This window comes from Dasypus novemcinctus, chromosome 8 (genome assembly GCF_030445035.2).
Source record: "Dasypus novemcinctus isolate mDasNov1 chromosome 8, mDasNov1.1.hap2, whole genome shotgun sequence".
NCBI lineage: Eukaryota > Metazoa > Chordata > Mammalia > Cingulata > Dasypodidae > Dasypus > Dasypus novemcinctus.
In genome coordinates this window covers 92,811,183-92,830,572 of record NC_080680.1, presented here as the reverse complement: position 1 = coordinate 92,830,572, position 19,390 = coordinate 92,811,183, and the positions used below count along the sequence as shown (strand labels likewise).

At 40.1% G+C, this 19,390-nt stretch overlaps 1 protein-coding gene and 1 pseudogene across 3 annotated transcripts in view; one reads left to right on the top strand and one right to left on the bottom strand.

Moving 5' to 3' along the window:
• NR6A1 (nuclear receptor subfamily 6 group A member 1) overlaps positions 1 to 19,390 on the bottom strand; it is a 266,007-nt gene that overhangs the window by 69,522 nt on the left and 177,095 nt on the right. The gene's annotated exons all lie outside the window — the stretch shown is intronic.
• Positions 7,065 to 7,864, top strand: LOC101417893 (small ribosomal subunit protein eS1-like; annotated as a pseudogene).

Sequence of the window (19,390 nt, the reverse complement as noted above, 5' to 3'; positions counted from 1 at the left end):
AGCTATCTTTACTGATCACTAAATAAAAGATAGGTGGGAAAAATATAATGAAAATGTTACCAACACCATTAACTGCATAGGCCTGGAAAAAAAGGTGAAATGGGTCACAGATCACAATTAGCTGGAGTCACAGGAAATGAATCAGGGGAAAAGACTACCTCATTATTCAACAACCCAAAGGAAGGTGGAGGCAAGAAAATAAAAATCCAGACCACAGTCCCCAGTTCCTTCCAGTCTCCTATATGCAGGAATCCTTGAATTAGGAATCAGGTTTCTATTTACGATGAAAACAGTTTTCATATTCATGCAAATTTAGGTTGTGCGTTCAAATAAAACAAACCAAATCCTTTTAAGGATCTCTTGTTCAGTTAGAAAAAAAGAATTTGTTGAGTCTGAGGAGTCGTAACTATGAAAAAAATATACATATAAACAGATTTTTCATCAATAGATAACATGTTTTGTTATTTTAAACATATATGTACTTTTGAAGTTGGAAATATAAACCTAGACAATGATTCACTATTTAATAATTATTACTTCTTATTTCCTGCAAAGACTCATCCCTTGACATTTATTCACAAATATTTGAGGGCTTCTCTGCGACCTTCAAGTTACCTCACTGTAGTTGGGGGTGGGAAGACAGACATCAATCACATACTTTCAACACAGAGCAGTGAACACTAAACTAGAAAGAGATGTGGTGGCCACGGGGAGGTGTTTCTTAAGTCAGATGGGGAGGCAGAAGAAAAGATTATTTATAAGTATCATCTGAACTGGGCCTGAGTAAAAGTATGTCAAAGGGTATTTCAGTCAGAGGGAACATCATAGGCTAAGACGTTTGCTGGCTGTGGATATTTAAATGTGCTCTGGGAGTGTGATATCTGAGGTAGAGAGTGGTAAGGGAAATGGCAATGAACATAATAAGAACATGCAATTCTGGAATACAATTCGTGGACATCTTCTGTAGGGAGGCTTTAGACTAGATGAGATTGCCAGATCAGTGTGTTGTGAGAGAGCAGAATCTGTAGTAGTTATCTTTTGGGCTCTCTGATTAGCTTACCCACAATGCTCTTTTCTTTTTTTGAATTTATAAACTTTATTTCAACTCCAAAATATAAAACAACAGACAAAAGGCATCTGAACAAACTTTGAAAGCATCACCTTAAAAATCCTGTCCAGACACATTTTTCCTACTTAATCCCCAAAACAAACTCAACTGTTTCTCCAAGTTCTGAAAGATGAACAAATGAGTACAGATTGGTCAAATGGCATGATCAAGGTCTCCTTATTAGTGCGAAAAAAAAGGGGAGGGGGAGTTTGATCATATTCACATCTCATAAAACTAAATCTCATAATTCTTTTTTTTTAACCTTTAACATTGACACAGTGCCTTCTTTGCCTTTGCTACAAAAATATTACAATATTACTGTTAACTATATATTAGTTGTATTTTTTCCATGTAGCACCATATTCTTAATACCTTATAATAGACGAACATTCTTATATTAGTATTATTACATACAATCTTCATCTACCACTGAAATAATTATATCATACAATCCCTAGATTATCCTCTAGCTATCTTTCAATTAACATTAACCTCCCTAAAATGGCTAGAGTTGATGGTAACACATTATAATAAGTTTAACTAACAATGCTGATTTATAAATGCTATTGTGGCTGAAAGGGGTAATCTAGGGAGGTTAATGTTAAATGTTAATTGAAGGCCAACCCTCTTCTCTTTAAGAACAGCCACTGTCCACTTGTGATGCATAAGGTTTACATGGCTAGACTAGTTGACTGAGCAGGAACAGATACTGGTCGCTGTTAATTGGTCTGGAAAAAGACACTGGTCAAAGCTGGTTCAATAAAATTCTCAGTTCAGGGATTAAGCCTCTGATATGATTGGAAATGTGAATGTGACCAGTGGGATGGCCTTATTCCAGAAAGCAGAGATACTTCTCTATGTGGTGGTGGTGGTGGGGGATGCTGAGCAGTGAAATGAAGTAGGGATGCTATAGCACATGTCTTCAGAGGAGCTGAGAGTGGTTGCTGTGTATCCGGATGACTTTGCAGGCATCCCTCTCGAACCTTAATTCTTCAATTATTTCCATATAGCCTAAATTTTATCCAAGTTTCCTTCCAGTAACTTCCACTTGGGGGTTAAACTAGTTTTTGATTATTGAGTTTTTCCTATAAGCAGAAGAAATCTGACTATGACAGAGCCCTGAAAGAAAACCTATCTATATTTAAAGATCAGGCAGAACAAGAACACGAGATAGAAAAAAAGATGCTCAAGAGGGAAGGAGAATGTAAACAGTAAAATGCCAGGGAAATCAAGGAAACAAAGAAACAAACTGCTGTACCAAAAGGGGCAGTCAGCAGTGCAGAGAAACTGGGGTATGGCCTGGGAATGGCTGAGGGATAAGATGATAGGCAGGGCCAAGACTATAGCTTCTGTGCAAAATTTGAGTAACAAAAGTTATCAATATAAATAATATTTTAATCAGTACTTTAAAATAAAAATGAGGAAAACTCATGATTTAAAAAAATATCAAAAATTAAAATAGGGAAGCGGATTTGGCCCAATGGATAGGGCATCCATCTACCACATGGGAGGTACAAGGTTCAAACCCAGGGCCTCCTGACCCGTGTGATGAGCTGGCCCATGCGCAGTGCTGATGTACGCAAGGAGTGCCGTGCAACGCAGGCGTGTCCCCCCATGGGGGAGCCCCATGCACAAGGAGTGTGCCCCATAAGGAGAGCCACCCAGCGCAAAAAAAGGGCAGCATGCCCAGGAATGGACTTGCACACATGGAGAGCTGATGCAGCAAGATGACGCAACAAAAGAGACACAGATTCCAGGTGCCGCTGACTAGAATACAAGCAGACATAGAAGAACACAACACAGCAAATGGACAGAGAGCAAACAACTGGAGGGGGGGAGGGGAGAGAGAATAAATAAGTAAGTAAAGTAAGTAAGGATCAGTATTACCAGACTTTTCCTTTGCCTCATGCTCCAATAATGGCTTGGCATGGCACTAATACTAATCTTGTCACTGATCATCATCAGGAAACTTCAGGAAAATATAAGAAGCTGGATTTCAAGAGATCAATACAAAGGAAAAAAACAATTGCTAAAGGCTGCTCTTTCCAAAATGCTTGCTTGGTGAAGTAACTTCCATTTTCCAAGTGAGGAAAATGAAGCTCATAAAAGTGACTTATTCAAGGTCACACGGATTATAAACACATGAAAGAAATGGGCATCAAACCCAGGTTTCCTGCTCCACAGTGGGTATAGCTTAGAGGCAGAGATCTGTGATGTGGTCACACATGTCAGTGGAAGAAATGATAGCAAATTAACTGGATAATAGCAGCACTTCTATACTGAAGCATTTCCACAAGCAAAACAGGCAGGGCAAATATTCCAGGAATTCCCAAGGGCAAGGTACCAAACATATAGTCAAACTGAAGACTCAAGAAGTTGTAGAAAAAGCAACATGGATATGACATGGTCTATCCAAGGCCTAAGGAACACTAGAAATCCCTGAACTTGGGCACTGAAAACTGTGAAAGATCATAAATGATAGCTTTCCTAAGAAATGAGCATCAAAAGACACAAAGACCTGAAGAATACTGAGTGTGGTCTCGGTATTTGGAAGACTGACTTCGTAACATTAGTCTTTGCAATTTATCTATTCTGAACAGATTATGGTTCAAGTGAAAACTTGTTAAGTGAAAACTTTTCATATAATATCCTAATAGGGTCAGTGGGGAGGAAAAAAGATAGAAGGCTCACAGGGTTTAGTCTTTGGAGGAAAAAATATCTCTGAACCCCAATCCCCAGGTAATGGAAACAGAAATTCATCTGTGAAAATGGTAAATGAAAGTAGGAAGTCCTTTGCTTTTTTGTAGAAGGATGCTAAGAAGGCTGTAATTTCTTTTACATGGGTAGAACTGCAGGGCTTAAAGGGGCATCAAGAGGTCATCTACTCCCAGCCTAAGGAATGAATGCCATCATATTTCATAAACAAGGCACTCACTATGTCATCTCTATAGAACAGTTTTGAAAGTGAGGGAAAACTGTAGAATACAATGTTTGGTATGACACCATTTCTAAAATCCATAACCCATATGAATATCCATATGAACATATACACACATGGATAAAAGTTTGGAAGCACTAGTGATTACCTGAGTGAGGAGGGAAAATGAACAAAACACTTCTTCTCTATTATCTCTTTCCACAAACACGCACTACTTCTGTGTTAGGAAAAACAAAGACAAAAAAGAAAAAAAGGCTAATGTAAATATATACTCACGTTTGAATACATCTTTATATTGCTGAGTGGTAAAAATAGGTATTAATCCTTCTGAACCTGGAATATAAATTTCACAAGGACAGAGACTATGTCCCATGTACTCTTTTTTTTTTTTTAAAGATTTCTTTCTTTCTCTCCCACCCCTACCCCCCCCCCCCCCCCCCCCCGTTGTCTGTTCTCTGTGTCTATTTGCTGCGTCTTCTTTGTCCGATTCTGTTGTTGTCAGTGGCACGGGATTCTGTGTTTCTCTTTGTTGTGTCATCTTGTTGTGTCAGCTCTCCATGTGTGCGGCACCATTCCTGGGCAGACTGAACTTTCTTTTGCTCTGGGTGGCTCTCCTTACGGGGCGCACTCCTTGCGCATGGGGCTCCCCTACACGGAGGACACACCTGCGTGGCAGGGCACTCCTTATGTGCATCAGCACTGCGCATGGACCAGCTCCCCACAGGTCAAGGAGGCCCAGGGTTTGAACTGCAGATCTCCCATGTGGTAGACAGACACCCTAACCACTGGGCCAAGTCCACTGCCCCTCCCATGTACTCTTATATCCTAAGATGTAGCAAAGGATGTGCTCAGTAAATATTGTTGAATGAGTGGATAGATGGATTACGTCTATATGTCTGTATCCATAAATTATGACACTGACTTCAGAGCTTTAAACTATTGCCCAATTGCCAAACTTGTTAGATACCACTATGATCAGAGCAGAAAGAACACAATATGAGTGTAAGAATTTAGTTCTAAATCTAGTATTACTAAAGGGGCATTAGAAAAATCCATATTTAGCTTCCCCATTTAAGATTTATTTTTCTCCCCTTCACCCCCCCGCCCCCAGGCCCTGGGCTCTCTGTGTCCATTTGCTGTGCATTCTTCTGGGTCCACTTGTATTCTGATCAGCAGAACCGGGACTCTGTGTCTTTTTGTTGCATCATCTTGCTGCGTCAGCTCTCCGTGTGTGTGGCGCCACTTCTGGGCAGGCTATGCTTTTTTCATGTGGGGCAGCTCTCCTTACGGGGAGCACTCCTTGTGCATGAGGTTCCCCTACGCGGGGACAGTCCTGTGTGGCATGGTACACCTTACGCACATCAGCACTGTGCATGGGTCAGCTCATCACACAGGTCAGGAGGTTCTGGGTTTGAACCCTGGACCTCCCATATGGTAGGCGGATGCTCTATCAGTTGAGCTAAATCTGTTTCCCTTAACTGTATTTTAAAAGAGTAACTGTACTGTAGTAACTATTACTGCAGTAATATAGAACTATTTTTTTTATTAGAGTAATTCACAGGAAAATCATGCAGAAAGTACACAGTTCCCATAAAACTTTCAGCCCCTATACACAGTTCTCCCTTTTATTAACATTTTGCATTTAGTACGGTATCTTAGTTACAACTGATGATACAGGATTATAAATTTTTTTTAAGATTTTAAAAAATTTATCCCCCCTCCCCAGTTGTCTGCTCTTTCTGTCCATTCTCTGTGTGTTCTTCTGTGACTGCTTCTATCCTTATCAGCGGCACTGGGAATCTATGTTTCTCTTTGTTGTGTCATCTTGTTGTGTCAGCTCTCCGTGTGTGCGGCACCATTCTTGGGCAGGCTGCACTTTCTTTTGCACTACGCGGCTCTCCTTACCAGGCACATTCCTTGCACATAGGGTTCCCCTACGCGGGGGACACCCCTGCGTGGCATGGCACTCCTTGCACGCATCAGCACTGCGCATAGGCCAGCTCCACATGGGTCAAGGAGGCCCGGGGTTTGAACCGTGGACCTCCCATGTGGTAGGCGGATGCCCTATCCATTGGGCCAAGTCTACTTCCCAGTATTATAATTATAGTATACACTCCAGAGTTTACATGTGTTGTTTAGTTTTATGGTTTGTTGTGTGTTTTTTTAATGTCCTGGTAACTTATACACAACCTACATTTCTCTACTTTCAAATATGCAATTCAGTGGTGTTAATACTTCCTATATGAATAAAATATGATTCCCTATAATAAAAACTACTGGTCTTAATTCAACCTGTAGACATTACCAGAAGATATTACCAGCCTGAACAAGCCTCCTCCCTCCTTTTTCCCAAGAGTTTTACAGCTTTTGGAATTTAATATCCCTAATCCCGACAACTGTCTTGTATGGCATATAATTCCAGTCCCTTCATCACACTGATCATCTGCCTTCCCCCTCTGGACCTGTTCCAGCTCAGAAGGACCATATTAAATTTGATGCTCAGAGCCTAGTGTGGTTTGACAAGTATAGCATTAAGAGGAGTACTATTCTCCCTTCTCCCTTTTAAACAATATGTTTTTAATGCAGGCAAACTGGATTTAGATCTTTAAAGCAGCCATAATATATTTGTGAAAGTATGCCCTATACAACTGCATATAAGAAAATTGATTCATATTAGATCAGTCCTGAGCATACAGTAACTCAAATCTCAGTCTTTTTTTTCACATTTTGCTGCTAAGCTGCCTCATTCACATACTTTGATGGTAAACTGGGCCTTAGCCCCATAGACTTTGTTTATTGCTTTGTCTGAGCTACCCTAATGCTCTTGTATATTGATAATCACATGAACTTCCCCTCCTATCTCTCACTCATTAACAGAAGTCCAAGACCCACATTCCATAGATATATGCCAGTCTTTACACAAAGTTAGTGAGGGTTACACAAGCTAGGCCTGTGATCTCAGTCTGGCCACTTTTCTCTATATCAAAAAGTAACACAGCTTTTGGCTCTCTGAGAAGCACCATGGTGGTTGGCAAGAACAAGCACCTTATGAAAGGTGGCAAAAAGGGAGCAAAGAAGAAAGCGGTCGATCCATTTTCTAAAAAAGATTGGTATGATGTGAAAGCACCAGCAATGTACAATGTAAGAAATATTGGGAAAACACTAGTTACAAGGACTCAAGGAACCAAAATTGCATCTGATGGCCTTAAGGGTCATGTTTTTCAAGTAAGCCTTGCTAATCTACAGAATGATAAAGCTGCATTTAGAAAATTCAAGCTAATTACTGAGGATGTGCAGGGCAAAAACTGCCTAACCAACTTCCATGGCACGGATCTAACCCATGACAAAATGTGCTCCATGGTTTAAAAAAAAAAAAAGGCAGACTATGACTGAAACACATGCTGATGTCAAAACTACCGATGGTTATTTGCTTCGTCTGTTCTGTGTAGGTTTTACTAAAAAACGCAACTATCAGATTCATAAGACCTCATATGCCCAGCATCAACAGGTCCGCCAAATCCAAAAGATGAGTGAAATCATGACTGGAGAGGTGCACACAAATGACTTAAAAGAAATGGCCAATAAATTGATTCCAGACAGCATTGGTAAAGACACAGAAGAGGCTTGCCAGTCTATCTTTCCTCCCCATGATGTGTTTGATAGAAAAGTAAAAATGCTGAAGGAACCCAAGTTTGAACTGGGAAAACTCATGGAGCTTCACAGTGAAGACAGCAGTTCTGGAAAAGCAACTGGAGATGAGACAGGCTAAAGGTGAATGAGCTGATGGATATGAGCCACCAATCCAAGAATCTGTTTAAAATTCAGCCTTATAAAAGTGACAAATAAAACGTCTTATTTGTGGGGAAAAAAAAGTAATACATATTGAACATAATGTAAACTACGGATTATAGTTAATGGTAGAATTACAATATAGGTCCATCAATTGTAAAAAAGTTATCAAACTAACGCAAAGGTTAATAAGGAAAACTGTATGAGTGGGGATATGTGGGAACTTTATATTTTCAGCATTTTTCTGTAAACCTACAACTTTTTAAATAAAAAATTTATTTTGAAAAAAAGTAATATAGCATAGTGGTTAAGAGCATGAGGTCAAAGTGTCTGGATTCAAATCTCAGCTTTGACATTTACTAAACATTTGACCATACTCCTTAATTCCTCTATGCCTCTGCTGCCTCACCCATAAAATATGGTTAACAATGATACCTATGTCTCATAAGGTTGCTGTGAATGTTAACTGAGTTAATACATGTAACATGCTTAGAACAGAATTAATACATGTAACATACCTAGAACAGAGTTAATTCAAGTAAAGTTCCTGGAACACAGTAAATACTCAATAAATTAATATTACCATTATTATATCACCACCTTTTGTCTCGGGATACCCATCAGTAAAATAAGGACATGAATCTTAAAATTCCTGAGGACTAAATAGGAATATATGAGTAAGTGCCCCATAAATTCTAAAGTTTTCGAATGCCTGTGAGAAAGGGATACGATTCAGCTGTGTGAGCATTTAACTCTTGCATGCCTAGGGCCTATTGGGTTTGCCTACCAGTCATGTTTAGAAAGCCACCTTTTTATAATAGCTTCCCATATCTGGTTCTTTTCTCAGTAGCCTGACTGCTTCCTTCACATCTACCTATGGTTTGGAGAATACTTCCTGGGTTAGAAGACAAAAATTTATTCAGCTTTTGCAATTATGATGCCCTTGAAGTTTTTGTTTGTTTGTTTACTGTAAGTACAAAATGAAAAGCAAAAGTAACCCTCAGTCTGCATCTCAGCTTGTCAGTATTTTAGCCATGTGACCTTAGGTAACTCAATCTTTCTGAGTTTCAGTTACCTCATCTCTTTATAAATAAGATACAAATATCAAACTTTACAGGACTGCTGAGAGAATGCAGAGATTAAAATATGTAAAAGACTACAGAGTACTAGACATAAAAGATGTGGCTGAAAAAATGTAGTTAAATTGATGATGATCATTATTTCTCCTCCCAGGAACCATAGTTTTTATTAGAAATCTCTTCCATGAATTTGAGCTTAATTTATAGGCCTCTATTAGAGAAGTGAAAACACATACAGTACAATCATACTAAACAGTTAAATCAGAGTTGTCAAAATCTCCTTTACTAAGTACGTACGTATACAATTGTTTTTTTTATTTATTCCAAGGAGACTCCTAGAAACTTCCATTAGTGTGGCTTTCAACAGTCAAAATTCTGTGCTTCCATCAGACACTGAATAAGAGGTTGATTTGGATATCCAGGTTTCTCATTATAAAGGATGTTACTAACTTTGAGGGTTGATGTATTATATATCCAGTCATTTTTTGTGACTTCTCTGATTACTTGGTCTTAGATTATGAAGTCGTCATATTCCACAGTCAGGGGGGATGTTAGGGAGAAACTAGTTCCTCCTCCTCATTTGCACATGTTTGTTAAGGAACCTTTATACCACAGCTGACTCTGAATTTGGTCTGGCCTTTAAATAACCTATGTATCTCTAACAGTGAATGATTGCTATTCTGGATCACATGAATTTGTACATCAAAATTATTCCAGTAAGTTGATGGATTTTCACAGAAATTGAGAGTACTACAGAATCATCATGAGTGTTAAGGCAAATTCAAGGCAGCTTTCTGAAATTTGAAGATCAGAATGGAATATAGATGGTCCCTCAGAATCCCTATATAGCTTCATACTGAAATATTTAAAATATAGACATAAACTCTATAAAGATAGGCACTTCACCTGTCCTAATCATTACTGGAGCTATCCATGGGGTTTAATACAGTGAAAACACTCAGGAATGTTTGGTGGGTGAATTAAAGAAATTGGACATGCCACTGAATTTTCTCCCTTTTGAAATACTTCCTTTCCTTAGTTTCCAGGATCCCACTTTCCTGGCCTTCTTTCTTTCAGACCATTAGTTTCTCAGACTCTTTTATTGACTCCTCTTTGGGTCTTCTAAATGTTGGTATGTCCCTGAGGGTTAGTCCTTAGATCTTTTTTCTACCAATATTCATTGCTTAGGTGATTTCAGCCTTCCACCTATATTGTAATAATTCCCAAAAGTTTATCTTCAACTAAAAATTCTCCCTTGAGCTTCAGACTTTTATATTTAAACTATTAAATATTTCTATTTGGCTTTCTAACAGGCAACTCAAATTTATCAACATCAAACGGAACTGTAGATTCTACTTCTATCCCCCACATCAACATGTTTCTTGGGTAATCTCCATTTTAATAAATGAAACCAGTATCCATTCAGTTGTAAAACTGAAGGAAATTCTATCAATTCTCCCTCCAAAAAAGATCTCAAATCTATCTACATGCTATCTCTATCACTACCAACACTTGTTTAAGCCACCATCATTTTTCACTTAGATGATAATCTAGTATACTAACTGGTCTCCCTATTTTCTCTTGGGCTCCCTACAATCCACTCTACAATGTAGTCAGAGGGGTCCTTAAAAATTCTTCTGCTCCAAACATTCTAATAACTTCCTTTTGCACTTGAAAAAAAATCTATGGCCCATATATGGTCCTATATGAAGAAGCCTTAGCCTAATTCTCTGTCATCTAATCCTACCCTTCCCCCACTCATTATGCCATACACTAATCCTTTCTTGCAGTCAAAAGAGCAATTTTTTAAAAAAGATTAATTTTTATTATTTATTTCTCTCCCCTTCTCTGCCCCCTGTCTGCTCTCTGTGTCCATTCGCTGTATGTTCTTTGTCCTTTTGCATTCTTGGCAGTACCGGGAATCTGTTGTCTCTTTTTGTTGCATCATCTTGCTGCATCAGCAGTCCTTGTGTATGGTGCCACTTCTTGGTGGGCTGCGCTTTTTTCACGTGCGGTGCAGTCCTTGTGCACAGCAGTGCCGTGCATGGGCCAGCTCACCACACAGGACAGAAGGCGCTGGGTTTGAACCCTGGAACTCCCATGTGGTAGGCGGATGCTCTATCAATTGAGCTATGACGGCTTCCCCAAAAGAGCAATTTATATCTAGGGAGAGGATTACAGAGGTCTAGATCACTATGTATCAATGCAATTGCTTAACGTTCCTAAATCCCACAAGGCATTATGGAATTGTGAGAAAACCCTTTGTGTCCTAAGTACAGGTTGCTATTAAGGAAAAGGACTGAGAGTGGTAAAAATGTATAAGGCATAAACTGTATCTTAAAAATTAGCTGTAAATATAAGCAACCCATTTCAATAACTAGAAATGGTATCTCTTTTCCATCTTTAGTCATTTAACTTGTGTAAAGAAAGTCCAAAAAATGCCCTGAATCTAGAATGTACAAGGTATTCTCAAAACTTAACAATAAGAAAATAACCCAATTTAAAAATAGGCAAAATACGTGAACAGACATCTCATCATAGAGAATATAGGCATATGAAAAAATTATCAGCATCATTAGCCATTAGAAAAATATAAATTAAAATCACAATGAGGGAAGTGGATTTGGCTCAACTGATAAGAGTGTCCACCTACCACATGGGAGGTCCAGGCTTCAAACCCAGGACTTCCTGACCCATGTGGTGAGCTGGCCCAAGTGAAGTACTGATGCTCACAAGGAGTGCTGTGCCACGCAGGGGTGTCCCCCACATAGGGGAGCCCCATGTGCAAGGAATACACCCTGCAAGGAGAGCCACCCTACATGGGAAAAAAGCACAGTCTGCCCAGGAGCGGCGCCACACACACGGAGAGCTGATGCAGCAAGATGACACAACAAAAAGAGACACAGATTCCTGATGCCGCTGACAAGAATGCAAGCGGGCACAGAAGAATACACACAGTGAATGGACAGAGAGCAGACAACAGGGGCGGGGGGGGGGGGGGGGGAAGGGGAGAGAAATAAATCTTTAAAAAAAAAAATCACAATGAAATATCATTATACATGAGAATGACTAAAACGAAAATACCAAATAATGGTGAAGCTGCAGAGCAACTGAAACATATAGCTGATGATAATGCAAAAATGGTACAACTACAGCAAAATTTTTTTAAAAGTTTTATTTATTCATCCCCCCTGCCCCAATGTTTGTGGGTTCTGACTGCTCTCTGTGTGTCTGCTCAACATGGGACCTCCCATGTTGGAGAGAGGCACTCAACCGCCTGAGTCACCTCAGCTCCCTGCTTTGTTGTGTCTCTCATTGTCTTTCCTCTTTGTGCCTCTTTGTTGAATCATCTTGTTGAGTCAGCTCACTGTGCCTGCCCATCATGCCAGCTCACCTTCTCCAGGAGGCATCAGGAACTGAAACCCAGGACTTCTCATGTGGTAGGCAGAAGCCTAATCTCCTGAGCCACATCCCGCTTCCCTATAGCAATTTTTTAATAAAGTTAAACATATACTAACTTTTATATATAATTATTTTTATTTTACCTCACCTTACCACTGATACTTGCATTGTTGTAAAACATTTTAACTAGCTATTAAAGAGTATCCTCAGGGAAGCAGACTTGGCCCAGTGGATAGGGTGTCCACCTACCACATGGGAGGCCCACGGTTCAAACCACGGGCCTCCTTGACCCGTGTGGAGTTGGCCCATGACCAGTGCTGATGCGTGCGAGGAGTGCTGTGCCATACAGGGGTGTCCCCTGCATAGGGAAGCCCCACGCGCAAGGAGTGTGCCCCGTAAGGAGGGCTGCCCAGTGCAAAAGAAAGTGCGGCCTGCCCAAAAACGGTGCCGCACACATGGAGAGCTGACACAAGATGATGCAACAAAAAAGAAACACAGATTCCTGGTGCTGCTGATAAGGATAGAAGCAGTCACAGAACACACAGAGAGCAGACAACTGGGGGGGGGGAGTAAATAAAAAATAAATCTTTAAAAATAAATGAATCAATAAATAAACAGCATCCTCAAAATATTACTACTAACTATTTTCCCCAACCCACTCTATTACATCATTTATACATGAACATACAACAATAAGTGTATAGTAAAAGTTGTGAACTTACAAAGTAAACATGCATAACATCATACAAGGTCCTATACATTAACGCATCACCACCACCTTGTGTTGTTGTGAGACATTTGTTGGAAATTATGAAAGAATATCATCAAAATCTTATTACTAACTATAGTCCTTACTTTACATTTGGTGAATTTTTCCCCCAACCCACTCTATTATTATTTTTTAAATATATTCTTAGGATGGAAGTTGTAAACTTACAGAATAATCATGCACATGTGCAGAATTCCCAAACAACACCCCTCTATCAACACACCACACTGTGGTGGAATATCTGTTACAGATTATGAGATAATACCACCAGATTATTACCAGGTCCATAGCGTCCATTAGGCATACTTTATCAACACACTGCATCTTTGGCCTAGACTCATGTACATCTGCTTTAGCTTACCAAGGACACTCTTGCATCTGTACCATCAACCGCAATTCTCATCCACCTCTGGGTTTACTATGCTATTCAACATCCCTCTATCAACACACTGCACCATGGTGAACATTTGTTACAGATTATGAGATAATGTCATCGGTTTATTACTAGGTCCATAGCATACATCTGGCATACTTTATCAACACAGTATATTTGCAGCCTAGATGCATGTACATCTGCTTTAATTTACCAAGGACACTCTTGCATCTGTACTATCAACCGCAATTCTCATTCACCTCTGGGCTCACTGTCCTGTTCAGTCCCTAGATTATTCTCTAGCTGTCTGTCATTTGGCATTTACATCCCTAGACCACCATTTTCAGTCACATTCCCATTTATAAACCAGCTATTAATCATTATAATGTGTTATCATCATCTCTGCTCATTTCCACACTTTTACAGTAAAGCTAATAAAAACTTCTACATATATTAAATATCAGTAGTCGATCTCAGTCCTCCTATCTCCTTTCAGGCTCCACAACCTACCAGCAGGTCTTGAAGGTATTTTCCTACATTTTCTTCTAGAAGCTTTATGGTTTTTGCTTTTATATTAGTTTTTTTATCCATTTTGAGTTAATTTTTGTTATCAAGTGTGAGATAGGGGTCCTCTTTCCTTCTTTTGGCATGGATATTAGTTCTCTCAGCACCATTTGTTGAATGGACCGTTCTGCCTGAGCTGGGTGGGTTTGACATGCTAGTCAAAAATCACTTGACCACAGAGGTGAGGGTCTGTTTCTAAACCATCAATTTGGTTCCATTGGTCTGTGTGTCTGTCTTCATGTCAGTACCATGCTGTTTTTACCACTGTACTGAGGGAATGTGATTTAAAGTCTGGCAGTGAGTGTCTTCCAACCTCGCTTCTCCTTTTTAAGATGTTTCTGACTATTCAGGACCTGTTACCCTTCTAAATAAATTTGATAATTGTGTTTTCCATTTATTTAAAAAATGCTGATGGAGTTTTTATCGGAATTGCATTGAATCTGTATATCAATTTGAGTAGAACTGACATTTTAATGATATTTAGTCTTCCAATCTGTAAGCATGGAATGTTCTTTCAATTATTTAGGTCTTTTAAAATTTCTTTTAACAATGAGTTGTAGTTTTCTAAATACAAGTGCTTTATATTGTTGGTTAAGTTTATTCCTGAATATTTGGGTTTTAGCTGTCATTTTTAAAATTTCACCACTCTTTTGACATTTTTTGTTACTTTTATTGATATAATCTTCATTTCTACACTCTCTTCCAAGCCTCTCTCTCCTGTCTTTTCTTTTCAGGCCATAGCATACCCTTTAGTATTTCCTGCAAAGCTGGTCTCTTCATTACAAACTCTCTCAGTTTCTGTTTATCTGTAAATATCCTAAACTCGCCCTCATTTTTGAAAGACAATCTTGCCGGATATAACATTCCTGGCTGGAAGTTTTTCTCTTGCAGTATCGTAACTATATCATACCACTGTCTTCTTGCCCCTTGGTTTCTGATGAGAAATCGGCACTTAATCTTACTGGGTATCCCTTATATGTTATGCATTGCCTTCTTCTTGCTGCTCTCAGAATTCTTTGTCTTTGGCATTTGACATTCTTATGAGTATGTGTCTTGGAGCTGGTCTATTCAGATTTATTTGGATGGGAGTATGTTGTGCTTCTTGGACATGGATATCTATGTCCTTCAAAAAGGTTGGAAAATTTTCTACCATTATTTCTTCAAATATTCCTTCTGCCCCTTTTCCCTTCTCTTCTCCTTCTGGGAAACCCACGACACATATGTTTGCACATCTCTTGCTGTCATTTAGTTCCCTAAGACGTTGTTCAATTTTTTCCATTCTTTTCTTCATCTGTTCTTTTGTATGTTCACTTTCAGAGGCCATTTTTTGAGGCTCACCAATTCTTTCTTCTGCCTCCTCAAATTTGCTATTTTATTATTCCACTGTATTTTAAATTTTATTTATTGTGCCTTTCATTCCCGTAAGATTTGCTACTTTTTTATGTAGGCTTTCAAACTCTTTTTGTGCTCATCTAATTTCTTAATATCCTTAATCTCTTTAGCCATCTCATTGAATTTAATAAGGAGATTTGTTTGAACATCTATGATCAGTTGTCTCAACTCCTTTATGTCATGTGGAAACTTACCTTGTTCCTCTAACTGGCTCATATCTTCCTGTTTCTTGGTGTGAATTGTAATTTTTTGTTGGTGCCTTGGCATCTGGCTTACTAGAGTATTTATTCTGGGTGCAGTTTCTCTCTTTAGTTTAGGGCTTTCTTGCCCTTTCTCCTTTGGTGGTTGTACAGTAGGAGCCAAAGATGTGGTTGGTGCTGTAATATGTGTAGACTCAAGCTGCCCTCATTGCCCCCAGGGACTGATGAAGCTTCTCCCAACATTCTCCTTTGCGAGGGGTAGGGACAAAGCTGCAGCTGTGTGTAATAATCCAAGTCATGCAGACCTAGACTGTAGTTACCCAGAGAGACTGATGAAGCTTCATATCCCTTACTCCCCTGCCTGGGGTGGGGACTGAGTTACAGGTGTGGGCAGTAATCTGTGTCATCGGGGTCCAAAATGACCACAGTTGCCCTGGTAGACATCCCACTATTCAGTCTGTGCTAGATCAATGTTTCTGTAGTTAAGTGAGAGGTTGGTGCAGTGCCCACCAGCTTACTCCCTGCTAGAGATGGAGCTGAAGCCTAGGCTAGGGCTGCAAGACAATCTGGGTGAAAGAAATCGGTGTCTACCATCATTGTGATTTTCAGTCAGCCTGGCTTCCCCTCATGCTGGGGGCAGAGTCAAAATGGCACTTGCTGGCCTCTTTCCATCTTGGACAGGTTCAAACTTAAGCTGTTCTTAGGGTTATATGTTAGTCAGCCAAATTTACTAATCAGTAGCTAAAATCAGTGGTGGTATCTTCCTCTCCTGTTTTTGGGAAATGAAGCTTCCAATTTCAGTCACAGAATAGCTTCTAAGGCAGCTTGCGCTTTCAAAGTAGGATATCACTGGCCTCCACGGCATGGCCTGTATTTTCCTGTAGAAGCTGGCACAGGCCCCTGCAGCTTCCTCTGCAGGAGGTAGGGCTGGGGCTTATGCTAGAGCTTCAATCTGATCTGGATGGAAAGAAGCCCATCCCTACCAGCACTGTGATGATGTTCAGTCACCTGTTTCTCCTTATGCTGGGGGTGGAGATAAAATGGCGGCTACTCTCCTCTTTCTGACTTGGACCGGTTCAAACTTTAGCTGTTCTTAGGATTATACTTTAGCCTGCCGAATTTACTAATTAGCAGGTGAGGTTGGTGTCCAACCGTCTCTTCCTCCCCCGTTTTTTGAAAAGTAGAGCTTCCAATTCTGGATGCGGAATAGCTCCTGAGATGGCTTGTGCTGCCAGTGGAGGATGGGTGCCAGCCTCCATGGTGTGGAGTACTCACGAATCTTCTCTGCAGATGGGCAGTGTCCTCCTTCTATTCTTTCAAGGATGTTGCAGGATGCTATTCTGGTCTCCTTGAGTCCCCAAACAGGTGCTTTAGACAGTTCTAGGTGATTACTAACTGCCCTGTAGCATGAGCGGACCCTAGGAGCTCCTTACACGGCAGTCATCTTGCTGGTTGCTGCTAACTTGTTTTTTGTTTTTGTTTTTTTAATTTCTCTCCCCTTCCCCTGCCCACCCCCCGCCCCGCCAGTTGTCTGCTCTCTGTGTCCATTTGCTGTGTGTTCCTCTGTGACCACTTCTATCCTTATCAGTGGCACCAGGAATCTGTGTTTCTTTTTGTTGCATCATCTTATTGTGCCAGCTCTCCATGTGTGCGGCACCATTCTTGGGCAGGCTGCACTTTCTTTCACACTGGGCAGCTCTCCCTACAGGGAGCACTCCCTGAGCATGGGGCTCCCCTACACAGGGGATACCCCTGGGTGGCACGGCACTCCTTGTGTGCATCAGCACTGCACATGGGCCAGGTCCACACGGGTCAAGGAGGCTCGGGGTTTGAACCGTGGACCTTCCATGTGGTAGCTGGACACCCTATCCATTGGGCTAAGTCCCCTTCCCCTAACTTGTTTTTTATGTATCCCTAATACAAAACTCAATACCAAGAGGAATGGTTAGTGAGTGTCAGTTGAATGAATAAATAGTAATTTCTCTGCTTGAAAAGCAAAGTACATATGACCCAGCAATCTGACTCCTAGGTATTTGTATCCTTGTTTTCCTAGGTTCATACACAAACTTGTATACAAATGTTTATAGCAGCTTTATTCATAATTGCCCAAAAGTGGAAACAAGTCAAATATCCTTCAAGAGGTGAATGGGTCAAGAAACATATAATGGAATTCTATTCCACAATGAAAAGGAATGTACTATTGATACATGTAAAAATTTGGATGAATCTCAAATGCATTAGACTGAGAGGAAAAGGCCAGTTTCAAAAGGTTACATACTATATGATAAATATGGCATTCCTGAAAAGACAAAATTATAGCAACAGAAAACCGATGAGTGGATGCTAGGCATTAGAAGTAAGGCAAAGTATGGCCACAAAAGGCTAGTAGGGTGGAGTTTTCAAAATTTTTCTGTGTCTTGATTGTGGTAGTAGTTACACAAATCTATATTCATTCAATTGCACAACCCCCCAAAAAGGTCAATTTTACTGTGTAAATTTTTTTTCTTACCGCTTCCCTCCCACCCTGCTGTTTTTTGCTGTCTGTGTCCATTTGGTGTGTGATCTTCTTGTCTATTTCTCTTTCTGTCTTTACTCATTTTTCTCCTCTAGGATTCACCGGTATTCAATTCTGGGAACATCTGATGTGGAGAGGTTCCCTGTCACTCACGGCACCTCAGTTCCTGGTTTCTGTTGTGTCTCGTCTTGACTCTCTCCTTCATCTCTCTTTTTGTTGCGTCATCATCTTGCTGTGTGGTTTGCTGCATGGACACTTGGCTCACTGCAGGGGCACTGGCTTGCTGTGCGGGCACACCTTTACTAGGAGGCCCCGGGGATCAAACCTGGATCCTCCCATATGGTGGACGGAAGCCCAATCGCTTGAGTCACATCTTCTTCCTTCAATTTTTTAATTAAACTAAATTTTTGTTTAAAGAAATTAAAACACCTTATATTATGTATCCAAAAATATATATAAGTCACTGATTATTTCACAGAAGTAAGCAAAAATATTATCTCAGTAAAAACAAACAGAACTTTCCTAAGAAAACCAAATATACTCTAAACTAGTAAAAAGGTCTGGGTAAGGTATTATTAAAACACTATTTCTCCATTTAATAAAAAAAATACAACAGACCCCATTTCTCAGTTTGAAATATTCCCCAAGAGCACAGATGGCTCCTTAGCAGAGAGAATAATTTCTTAATTTAAAATAGGTCTCTTCCTCTGTAGTATCTGGCAATATGTAACAAGGTTGAGTAAGGCTACACAGCATGCTTCACCTAAATCCAAGTAGCAGCTTCTGAAAATATTAAACACTTAGTGTTCAGGTCTCTAGCTCTGATGTCAGTTTATGTGCTCTACTCTAGAAAAGTACATTAGTATCTTTCAAAATATTTTAGAACACATTTGCAAGGGTAGGACTGGCAGGAATGTGAAAAGAGTTTTTTTCTACGCACAGGGGCAAGGGTATCTATTCACAGAGCAAAACTCTCTGGCTCCATACCCTGTCAGGTTATTCTACATTTTTATGACTTTGCTCAAGCTACCCCTTCTGCCTGGGAGATCCTTTCCTATCAATCTCTCATGATGCCTTTCTGGTTGAAGCCAAACCTGATAGCCCAAATAGAACCAAACATTTCTAGGCAACTTTTGGACCCTACAGATCACTATCACTGTGCCTCTACTTTGTTGTACTTACCTATGTTTGGGGTGGTCTCTCTCTCTCTCTCTCCACTAGACTGTGTGTTTCACAGGGCAAGAACCCATTCTTTCCTGTA